This window comes from Gallus gallus, chromosome 1 (assembly GCF_016699485.2).
Source record: "Gallus gallus isolate bGalGal1 chromosome 1, bGalGal1.mat.broiler.GRCg7b, whole genome shotgun sequence".
In the NCBI taxonomy this organism is placed as follows: Eukaryota; Metazoa; Chordata; class Aves; order Galliformes; family Phasianidae; genus Gallus; species Gallus gallus.
Genome location: NC_052532.1, coordinates 154086751 through 154096176, shown reverse-complemented (window position 1 = coordinate 154096176; position 9426 = coordinate 154086751). Strand labels below are relative to the sequence as shown.

The 9426-nt window shown below is 40.7% G+C and overlaps 1 protein-coding gene across 4 annotated transcripts in view; it reads left to right on the top strand.

The window, feature by feature from the left end:
* The first annotated feature begins 579 nt into the window (after nucleotides 1-579).
* The window catches only part of SCEL (sciellin), a 75232-nt gene continuing 66385 nt past the window's right edge, over nucleotides 580-9426 (top strand). For all 4 annotated transcript variants that reach the window (XM_025146770.3, XM_025146768.3, XM_025146769.3 and 1 more), the window contains exon 1: nucleotides 580-812. The gene's annotated coding sequence lies outside the window, so the exon portion shown is untranslated. The remainder of the gene's footprint in view (nucleotides 813-9426) is intronic.

The window sequence follows — 9426 nt, the reverse complement described above, 5'->3', positions numbered from 1 at the left end:
ATTTATCCTGGCCAAATCAAACCAGAATATGGAGGAGGCAGATTGAGGTAACAATGGAAACAGGACAGGGAAATTTGTTATGTGAGATTTTCCAGTAGAAGAAACCAGTTGGAAGATAAGGTGGGGGAAGAATGCAAAGAAGGAGCCAGAAGGTTAAGACTGAGAGGAAGAAAATGGGCTGTGGGAAGCTTCCTCTCGCTGCAATGCTCTGCAGTGTCTTGGGGCAATGCCATTATTCTACTGAGATTAGTAGGATTTTTGCTCCTGGCTCTAGTGCAGCAAAGATGTCTCTCGATGCTTATCACAAGAGCTTGACCTTGCAGGCAAGGAAGTGATTGCAATTTAGAGTGCCTCAAAAAATAACTTGAGTCACATGCTTATTGGGTTCAGTAGGAAGACAGCCTTCATTTGTCATAAGTGTAGATATTCCATCCAAAGATCATCCTAGTCAGATTTCTCTATCAGATCCCTTTGTTTAGAAAGCAAAGGGAAATCTGGGCATGTCTGGATTTATTCCCACATGTTGACTCATAACTACCCTACTCAAAGCCAAAACCACTCCTAGTAACACTTTCAGTCACCAACAGCAACTGCCAACCAGAGAGAACAGATAACAGCAGAGACAAACTCTCAATCTGCTTCAACCTGAAGCTTGAATTTTAGTGGAAGAGAGATGTTAGCTGTAGGAAGTATTAACTGAAGGCACATTAGAGGTTCTCTAGTGAGTGATCAGTAATTCAACAGCTTATAAGCAGTGGAAGTCCTTGCCTCTGAAAAGCTCTCCGTAGCTACCCGCTTCAGTGCCAAAATTGGTAAGTCCGTATTATAGCAGTAAGCTTGCCTGTGGAATTTTGAAATGGAGATTAATTTTAAAAACAAACAAATAAAAAAAGCAAATCACATTTGTGATTTATATTCAGTGTTTTCCATATAACCTCTGCTAAATTTACAAAATAGTGTTTATCCTTTCAGTCCTGCTGTGTGTAATCTGGACTCTGTCATGAATTTTTTCAATTTTTTTTTTCTTCTCAGCACTAATATATGACTTCTTTAAGTTGGTATCAGGAAACTGGTCAGTTATATATCTAGACTGTATTAAAATGACCTGTTCACACAAATCCAGATCATAAATACTTAACAGGATGGGAGTAATAAGACAAATAGAAGAGATGCCAGCATCTTCTGGCACAGTTTCAAGAGGAGATGACACTGAATGTACACAGAATGTGTTTATTAAAGAAGTGTTGCCATTCTACGTTTAATAATTGCTATATTTTATTTAGGAGTTCATTACCTTTCACTGTATGTGAAGAATGATTGACACTGTTTTATTGTATTTCAAGGAGATTTCCATGCTATTTATTTAACTTCTTCTCTTCTAAAAGATAACCATAAGGATAAAGACTGGGATAATCGTTCTTTGAGTAACAAAGAACTAACTCAAACACTGTTTATTCTACAGAATCTTTTTCTTCATTTTATAAAAGCATTGGTTGAGGAAATGCATAATATCGTACTGGCAGGTTTAGTTCAGACGCATTGACTTCCTCAAAACTCTTCCACACTAGAAGTTGTTATTTCATAATTACGTTTATATCTTGCCCTATCTAAGTTTCCTTGCACCTATCACTCACACACACTTTCCCCAGGAATGCTGACAGCAGGTCTTATGCATCTACCCAATATTTGCACATTGACTTTAGCTTAGCATTTGTTTCTACAGAGTTTAGAAAATGTACTCAAAAACATTTAATCTAATACATTGTATTAAAATATTCAGTAGGCACAGGGTTATATTTTCTTGGATCAGGAACAATAAGCTTACTTATCCACCAAGCCTCAACAGGTTTCAAGTTCAGTTCAAATGTTGATTTGCATTCCACCAGTATGAATAATTGCTCTGGTATCTGAGCCAATTGACTAAGTCAGCTCAGACAGTTGAAATCCCCATCAGTTTGTACAACTGGGCTGTGATACTAGAGTTTATTCTGTTAAAAGATGGACAAAGAATCAGAACTTTGATAAATATGTAGAATAAAGAGAAGCAAGAGGAAAAAATTGGAAGAAGTGAAAATTGGAAAACTCGTGGTTCATTATGTACTCATTCTGGAGGCAAGCAGGGTACCATTCACAAATGAAACAGCATGTTATGAACTATACGAAACCTAGAGTTGTCTCATGGTACTACACTAGATTCTTCTTAACCCTTTCAAGTTCTGCAAGCCATATTCAAAGGGGTGAAGGATCACTAGGCCAACCTCTTTTGAGGTGTAGCTGCATCTTTTCAACAGGATGGCCTTACTCAAAGATTGGTTGTTTCCTGAAAAAAATATAAGAATGTCTGAATGTCACATCCTGACTAGAACTGCTGTTCAGCTCAGTTCTGCATTGTGGTTTCCTGTGAAATGCTACATCACTCCTCCTTCGTTCTATGGGTTTTTGCTGCAGTTGCATTCTGCATATGTATTTTTCTGGAGCCAAGTTTTCCACAAGCAACTGAAAAGATGGCTGTCGTCCAAAACTAAATATAAATTCAGTTCCCTTTCCTGAGCTGAAGAAATTTGGATTTGTAATAAAGAGGTTCCCATAACTGTTCTAAAAAGAAGTAAAATTAGGCCGCCTTTTTCTAGCTGTGCTTTTCCGATTGCATAAACACAAAGTGAAAAAATAACAGATAATTTTCACTGTTGTATTTGTTTTTAATCTATGACAAACAAGTAGCAGTGATTAAAAGCATTTCAGAATATGATCAATCTGAAGTTTTGCAAAACCGCAAAAGCAACAGAGGAAAAAAATCTACATGTTGAATTCAGGTTCCAGTTTCCACCAAAATACTTGAGCAATCAATAGAAATACATCTGAGCATTCTGAATATACGTATCCGAAAATTTAAAATAGGTCATTGAAGAAAGAAAATGAAAAATCCAAGTTTAAGAAGCATAGGGAGACTATTCTGTTCTCTTCTTCTGCACATGAAGTGAGAATGAGAGGTCTCTGGTGAAATTAAGCAGGTTTAAGCTGCCATTTCTCTCTTCTGGGATTTCAGTTGTGTGTTGGAGAAAGCTCTTCCATTTGCTGTGCTGAAGATTATTTGATAACAGATCTTATTTTCGTTGCTCTGTTTCCACCTAGTGCTCAAAGTGCAAATTACACTAAATTGTAAGTATGTTCTAGAATCAGTGACAGCAAATCTGCATTGGTCTAAGTTTTGAGGGTATTTGCATACTCAATAAGCAAATGAGTATAGTAATATTAAATATTTCTTTTACTAAAAGGTATTTGCACTAGCTCCTAAAGATCGAGTATCACTATGTCAATCAAGTATCAACTATGGTCTTTGCTACATGGTCTATTCAGTTATTCGGCTTAAATCTTAGCATACCTCTTGTGGATATCACTTTTGTGTTTGGTCTCTCGTTAACTGAAGGCAAATGCACTGTGGTGACTGAAAGGCATTTATTACCCTCATGGGCAAGAGTGTACTGAGGCTGAAGTCTAGAAAGAGGTCTCTGAACTGCCCCGAGGCTTTCATTCAGGTAGACTGATTGGGCAATCTTTCTCCATGCATCTCAAGCTATAAAGTACCTTTCACACTTTATAACAACCATAGTCTTTTAGTAACAGAATATGGAGGCTTCAAAAACTCCATGGTATTGCCAGAGGAAAAAAAGCAAAGATTTTTGTGCTGAACTATGACAGGAAGAGCAAAGCATAGCTAAAAGACACAACTTGTGGCTCTACCTTCTGAAATGTAGCAGGAATCTTAAGGACAAATAAAAAGTATATATAGACAGTGCAAGAGATGCTTTACATCTCTTATTGTTTATGAGACAAAACAAATTGGGCCTTGGTCTTACACATTTTAATATGTCACATATGCTTACAAAAAGTAAGAAAATACCGATATTGATAAACTCAAACAGCATTCTATAAAATATAATTACGGCAATAGCTTTGAGGACTGAGTTTTTTATTCACCATTTTTAGCAAAATCTAAGCACTTCTGTTAGTCCATTCTTGTAGCTAGAGCAAAATAGCTGAATGACTGAATTGTACCACATGCACCTTCTGGAAAATACAGGATTTTTATCCATGCTTCTGATGTGTAGGCATACATTCTCTTCAGGACTTTTGGCCTTTTGCTTTAGGAAAAAATGCTTCAGTTCCTTTTTTTTTTTTTTTTTTTTTTTTTTTCCTCTTGCATTTTCTCTTTGAATATATGTAAAAGGAAAATAAATTCATGCCCAGATTAAGGAAATACACTGTATCAGGCTCATAGTTTCTTGGCCATTCTCTCAGGACAGTGTACTAAGCGCTGGTTTATGAGATAGAAGACTGCACCCCAAGAAAGAATTTCCTCCTAACATCCAGCCTAAATCTACCCTCTTTTAGATTTAAAGCCATTCCACCTTGTCCTATATCTATCTGATGGTGTAAAAAGTCAGTCCCCCTCCTGCTTGTAATCTCCTTTCAAGCACTGGAAGACCACAATGAGGTCTCCCCAAAGCCTTCTCCAAGTTAAATGAGCCCAAATCCCTCAATCTTTCTTCACAGGAGAGGATCCAGCCCTCTGATCACTTTTGCGGCCCTCTGGACCGGCTTCAACAGCTCCTCCTCCTCCTTCCTGTACTGGGACCTCCAGACCCGGACACAGTACCCCAGATGGGGCCTCATGAGGGCAGAGCAGATAGGGTCAATCACCTCCTTGGCCCAGCTGGCCCTTCCTCTGTTGATGCAGCTCAGGATACTGTTGCCATTCTGGGCTGCAAGTGCATACTGCTGGTTCAGGTCCAGATTTTCATCCATCTGGATCCGCTAGTCTTTCTCCATAGGGCTGCTCTCATGAGTTCTTTTTCCAGTCTGTACTCATATTTGGGATTGCCCTGACCCAAGTGCAACCTCAGCCCTTGTTAAACCTCGTTAGATTCTCAAGTGCCCTCTTTTCGAGCATGTTTAGGTCCCTCTGGATGGTGTCCCTACCTTCTATTGTGGCATCTGCACCATTCAGCTTAGCGTCATCAGCAAACTTTCTGAGTGTGCACTCAGTGTCATTGTCCATATCATTGATAAAGATGTTGAAGTGTACCAGCCCCAAGATGGAACCCTGGGGGACACCACTTGTGATCATAGAATCATAGAATCACAAGGTTGGAAGGGACCTACAAGATCGTTCTACTATACTCCCACTACCCTTGCTACCACAAGCCACTAAACCATATCTCATAGCTCCTCATCCAGACACCTCTTGAACACTGCCAGGGATGACGACTCCACCACCTCCCTGGGCAGGCCACTCCAGTGCCTGACCACTCTCTGAGAGAAGAAGTTTTTCCTTATGTCTAACTTAAATCTCCCCTGGCGCAACTAGTGGCCATTTCCTTGGGTCCTGTTTGTTGCCTGGGAGAAGAGGCCAAACACCTCCTCATCACAACCTCCCTTCAGGAAGTTGTCGAGTACAATAAGGTCTCCTCTGAGCCTTCTCTTCTCCAGACTAAACAATCCCAGCTCCCTCAGCCACTCCTCATAAGACTTGTGCACCAGACCCTTCACCAGTTTTGTTGCCCTTCTCTGGACACGTTCTAGGGCCTCGATGTCTTTCTTGTAGTGAGGGGCCCAAAACTGGACACAGTACTCGAGGTGCAGCCTCACCAATGCTGAGTACGGGGGGATGATTACCTCCCTGCTCCTGCTGGCCACACTATTTCTAATGCAGGCCAGGATGCCGTAGGCCCTCTTGGCCACCTGGGCACATTGTCGGCTCATGTTCAGCCGAGCATCAACCAACACCCTCAGGTCCCTTTCCTCTTCACAGTCATCCAGCTGCTCAGCCCCAAGCCTATATCACTGCATGGGGTTATTGTGGCCAAAGTGCAGGACCTGGCACTTGTCCCTGTTGAACCTCATCCCAATCACCTCAGTCCAGCGATCCAGCTTATTGAGATCCCTCTGAAGGGCCTCGTTACCCTCAGGCAGATAGACACCATCTCCCAGCTTGGTGTCATCTGCAAACTTACAGAGGGTACACGCAATCTCCTCATCTAGGTCATCAATAAAGATATTAAATAAGATGGGCCCCAGTACCAACCCCTGGCGGACACCACTTGTAACGGATCACCAGCTGGAAAGTCCAGCTGGATCAATTTCTACCTGGACATAGAACCATTTCAACAACCCTCTGGCTATGACCATGCAACCAATTCTTTATCCACCAACAGTCCAGCCTTCAAATCCATATCTCTCCAATTTAGAGATAAGGATATGGTGTGGGACCATGTCAAAGGCCTTGCACAAGTCCAGGTAGATTATATCAGTTACCCTTCCCTTGTTCACTGGTGCAGTCACTCCATCATAAAAGACCACTAGATTGGTCAGGCGTGATCTGCTCTTGGTGAAATCGTGCTGACTGTCTTGAATCACCTGTTCATCTTGCATGTTCCATAACATCTCTTCCAGGAGGATCTGTTCCATGATCTTCCCAGGTAAAGAGTTGAGGCTCACTGGCATATAGTTCTCTGAGTCTTCCTTTCTCCCTTTCTTGAATTTAGGAGTGATGTTTCCCTTGTTCCAGTCACCAGGAACTTTGCCTGACAGCTGCAATTTTTTAAATATGACGGACAGCAGCTTGGCAGCCACATCAGCCAGTTCCTTCAGAACTTTGGGATTCATGTCATCTGGCCCCATAGACGTGTACACATTCAGCCTCATGAAGTATTCTCAGACTTGCTCCGCTCTTACACTAGGATGGATTTTCTCCCCTGACCCTTGCTTAGAAGTTCAGAGACACGAGAGGTGTGAGAAGCCTGACACACATGAAAGCCTGACACACATGCAAACAGAGGCAAAAAACTCATTAAGAACCTCAGCCTTTTCCATGTCTCTTCAGAGTCTCTTCTCATTTGTCAGAGGGAGTACACTTTTCTTTGCAAGTTGTTGTCTATGGAGTTGAGGAGTCTTCTGGGCTGTTTGCAGCCCACTGTGTTGTTTTCCCAGCAGATATCTTGGTGGTTGAAATCCCCCACCAGGATGACAGCCTGCAATAATTATGCCTTTTGTAGCCTTAGCAATAAGGCCTCGTCAACAAGCTCCCCTTGATCAAGTGTCCTATAGTAGACACTGACCACCAGATGCCCTTTATTGGTCCAGTCCCTAATTTGAACCCACAAGCTCTCAACCTGTCCAGGGCTGTTTCTCAGAGGCAGCTCTTCACAGTCTATCCACTTCTTAACATAGAGGGCAACTTCCTCCAGAAAGCAACTTGTAAAGGTGTAGAGTCTATACACCAGTTCTATGGAGAAGATCCACTCATTTTGGAACAGTTTCAGATTTGAACTGTGGGAACCTGAGGGGCTATTTTATTCTCTATAGCTGCCTGATCAGATGAAGACTATCAGAGTCACTTCAGTCAGAGTGGGTTTGAGACAAGTGTCCTTCCAAGGAAGTGGAAGGCAGGACTTTGCAAGAGGAGAAAAAACACACTGCTAGTGTCTAAAGCCAACTATAAACTGGTGCAAGCAGAGCAAATGTTTTTTGGTGATTTTTTTTTTTTTCTGGATAGTATGTGAAGCCTCAAAATTACCTGTCATAATTAAAATCATCACATTCATTTCTAAATAATTCTTTGTAATAATACGTGTCATATTTCTTACCCCATCTTCCATTAAGGAACTGCTCTCGGCAAAACAATAATAGATTTCCTTGGAGGATGGCAATTATGAAAATATTTAATAGATTGTGATTAAATTAAATTAGTACTGTGTGTCCTCTTCAGCCTTGTATATACAGTCCTGTCCTGTAATCTTTGTGCTAATGACTATGTGGATAAATATATTTTATGAGAGATATTGCGGAAAATTAAAAAGGGGGAAGCTGACTTTGATTTTTGCAACATTTTAGTGTTGATACTATATTTTGAATCATTGTTTTCTATTAAGACGGGCTAGTAGAAAGAAGGGCATCTTTGATATTCTTTCTTATTTTTGTTCTTTTTTATGCTTTCCTTTATAGAGGAATGGACACACTAGATTGGATGTACACACCATCCAGGCCAGTATCTTGTTTTGGACAGAGATCAGAGGAAGGTGCAAAAGCCTGCAGTCAGATGCAAGGGCGTTGCTCTCTCTAGCTCAAAGATAATAAAGCTGTTCACCTTGAGCAGCCTCCTGGAGATTCATCTGGTGATACCAGAAATAAGGAATCAGCCATTCACAATTTGTCTGTCCATTGAAATGAGTGATCCTGAAAAATGGCAGAAGATATCACACCTGATCCTTGCTTGAAGCCTCACTGTAGGACAGTTGCCATTACTTGAGTTAAAACACTGGACTGGGCAGAAATAGCTATGGACACAACCAGCCCAGGGTCCCTGAGAATTCACACCTGGACATTCCTAGGGAAATGCACTGAAAGTTCCTATCTGCTGATAGAGATAATGTGTTTACAATCGTGTAATCTCACCTCTTCTGTTTGGGGCTGTTTTGTGAGAATTGCACTCACTCCATCTGTCCTTAGTCTTAGACCCAAGTTTCTCTCTGGATTTATGGGGAGAATTTACGAAGATCTCAGCAAGAACATCAGCAGCACAGTCAGACAGTCTGAGGAAAGTCAGACATAGCCACAGGACACAGGGAGTCATCTACCACTTACACCGGTGTGCAGAGTTCTGAGTCAGCTTTGTGTGGAGTCAGACACCTTAAATGATTCATGGAAACAGAGATGCTTGAATATGGAGCTCCTTGAAATTCCCTTTTTCTTAGTGTAGACACTCAAGACTAATCAGTAGAAAAATACTGAGAGCAGGGATCTCTTACATCTTGTAGCTGCCTTGTTATTCTGAGTTTCAAACATCTGGAACCAGAAACAGATTTGTGTCCACCATTGTTATTGCAAAGTATTGACTAAGGACTACTCTATTAACCACAAATTGAGGAGAAAGTAATATAAGGCACATGCAGCCACTCTGTATTTAAAGACTCTGTATGAGTAACTGAAGAGCCAGAGTTTAGGACTCCTGTACTAATGGCATGCTACACAAGAAAACAATAGAGAAAACTTGTTACCTGGAACATTAATATTGTGCATGATCGTATTTAAAGTCAGTAAACTAATATATATATATATACACACAAATATGAAATTTATTGTGGAATTAAAGTATATAAGGTTATGGTTCATGTTTTCCTCATCTGTACGCTATCTATGATGCCTTCTACTGGATGGTCATACATTTGACTAAATACATATTCTGTACCTTACTGAATAAATCAAAGCTCTTATATATTTTAGCTTTCATAGTACTACTGCTTATGAGATACTCTGCCATTGCATTCAGATTAGCTTGGATGTTCATCACAGATGAACACCTTTAGTATGTACAGAAAACTTCAAGAGACTACATACTATTTGACTCAGAGGGGAGCATCACAATAC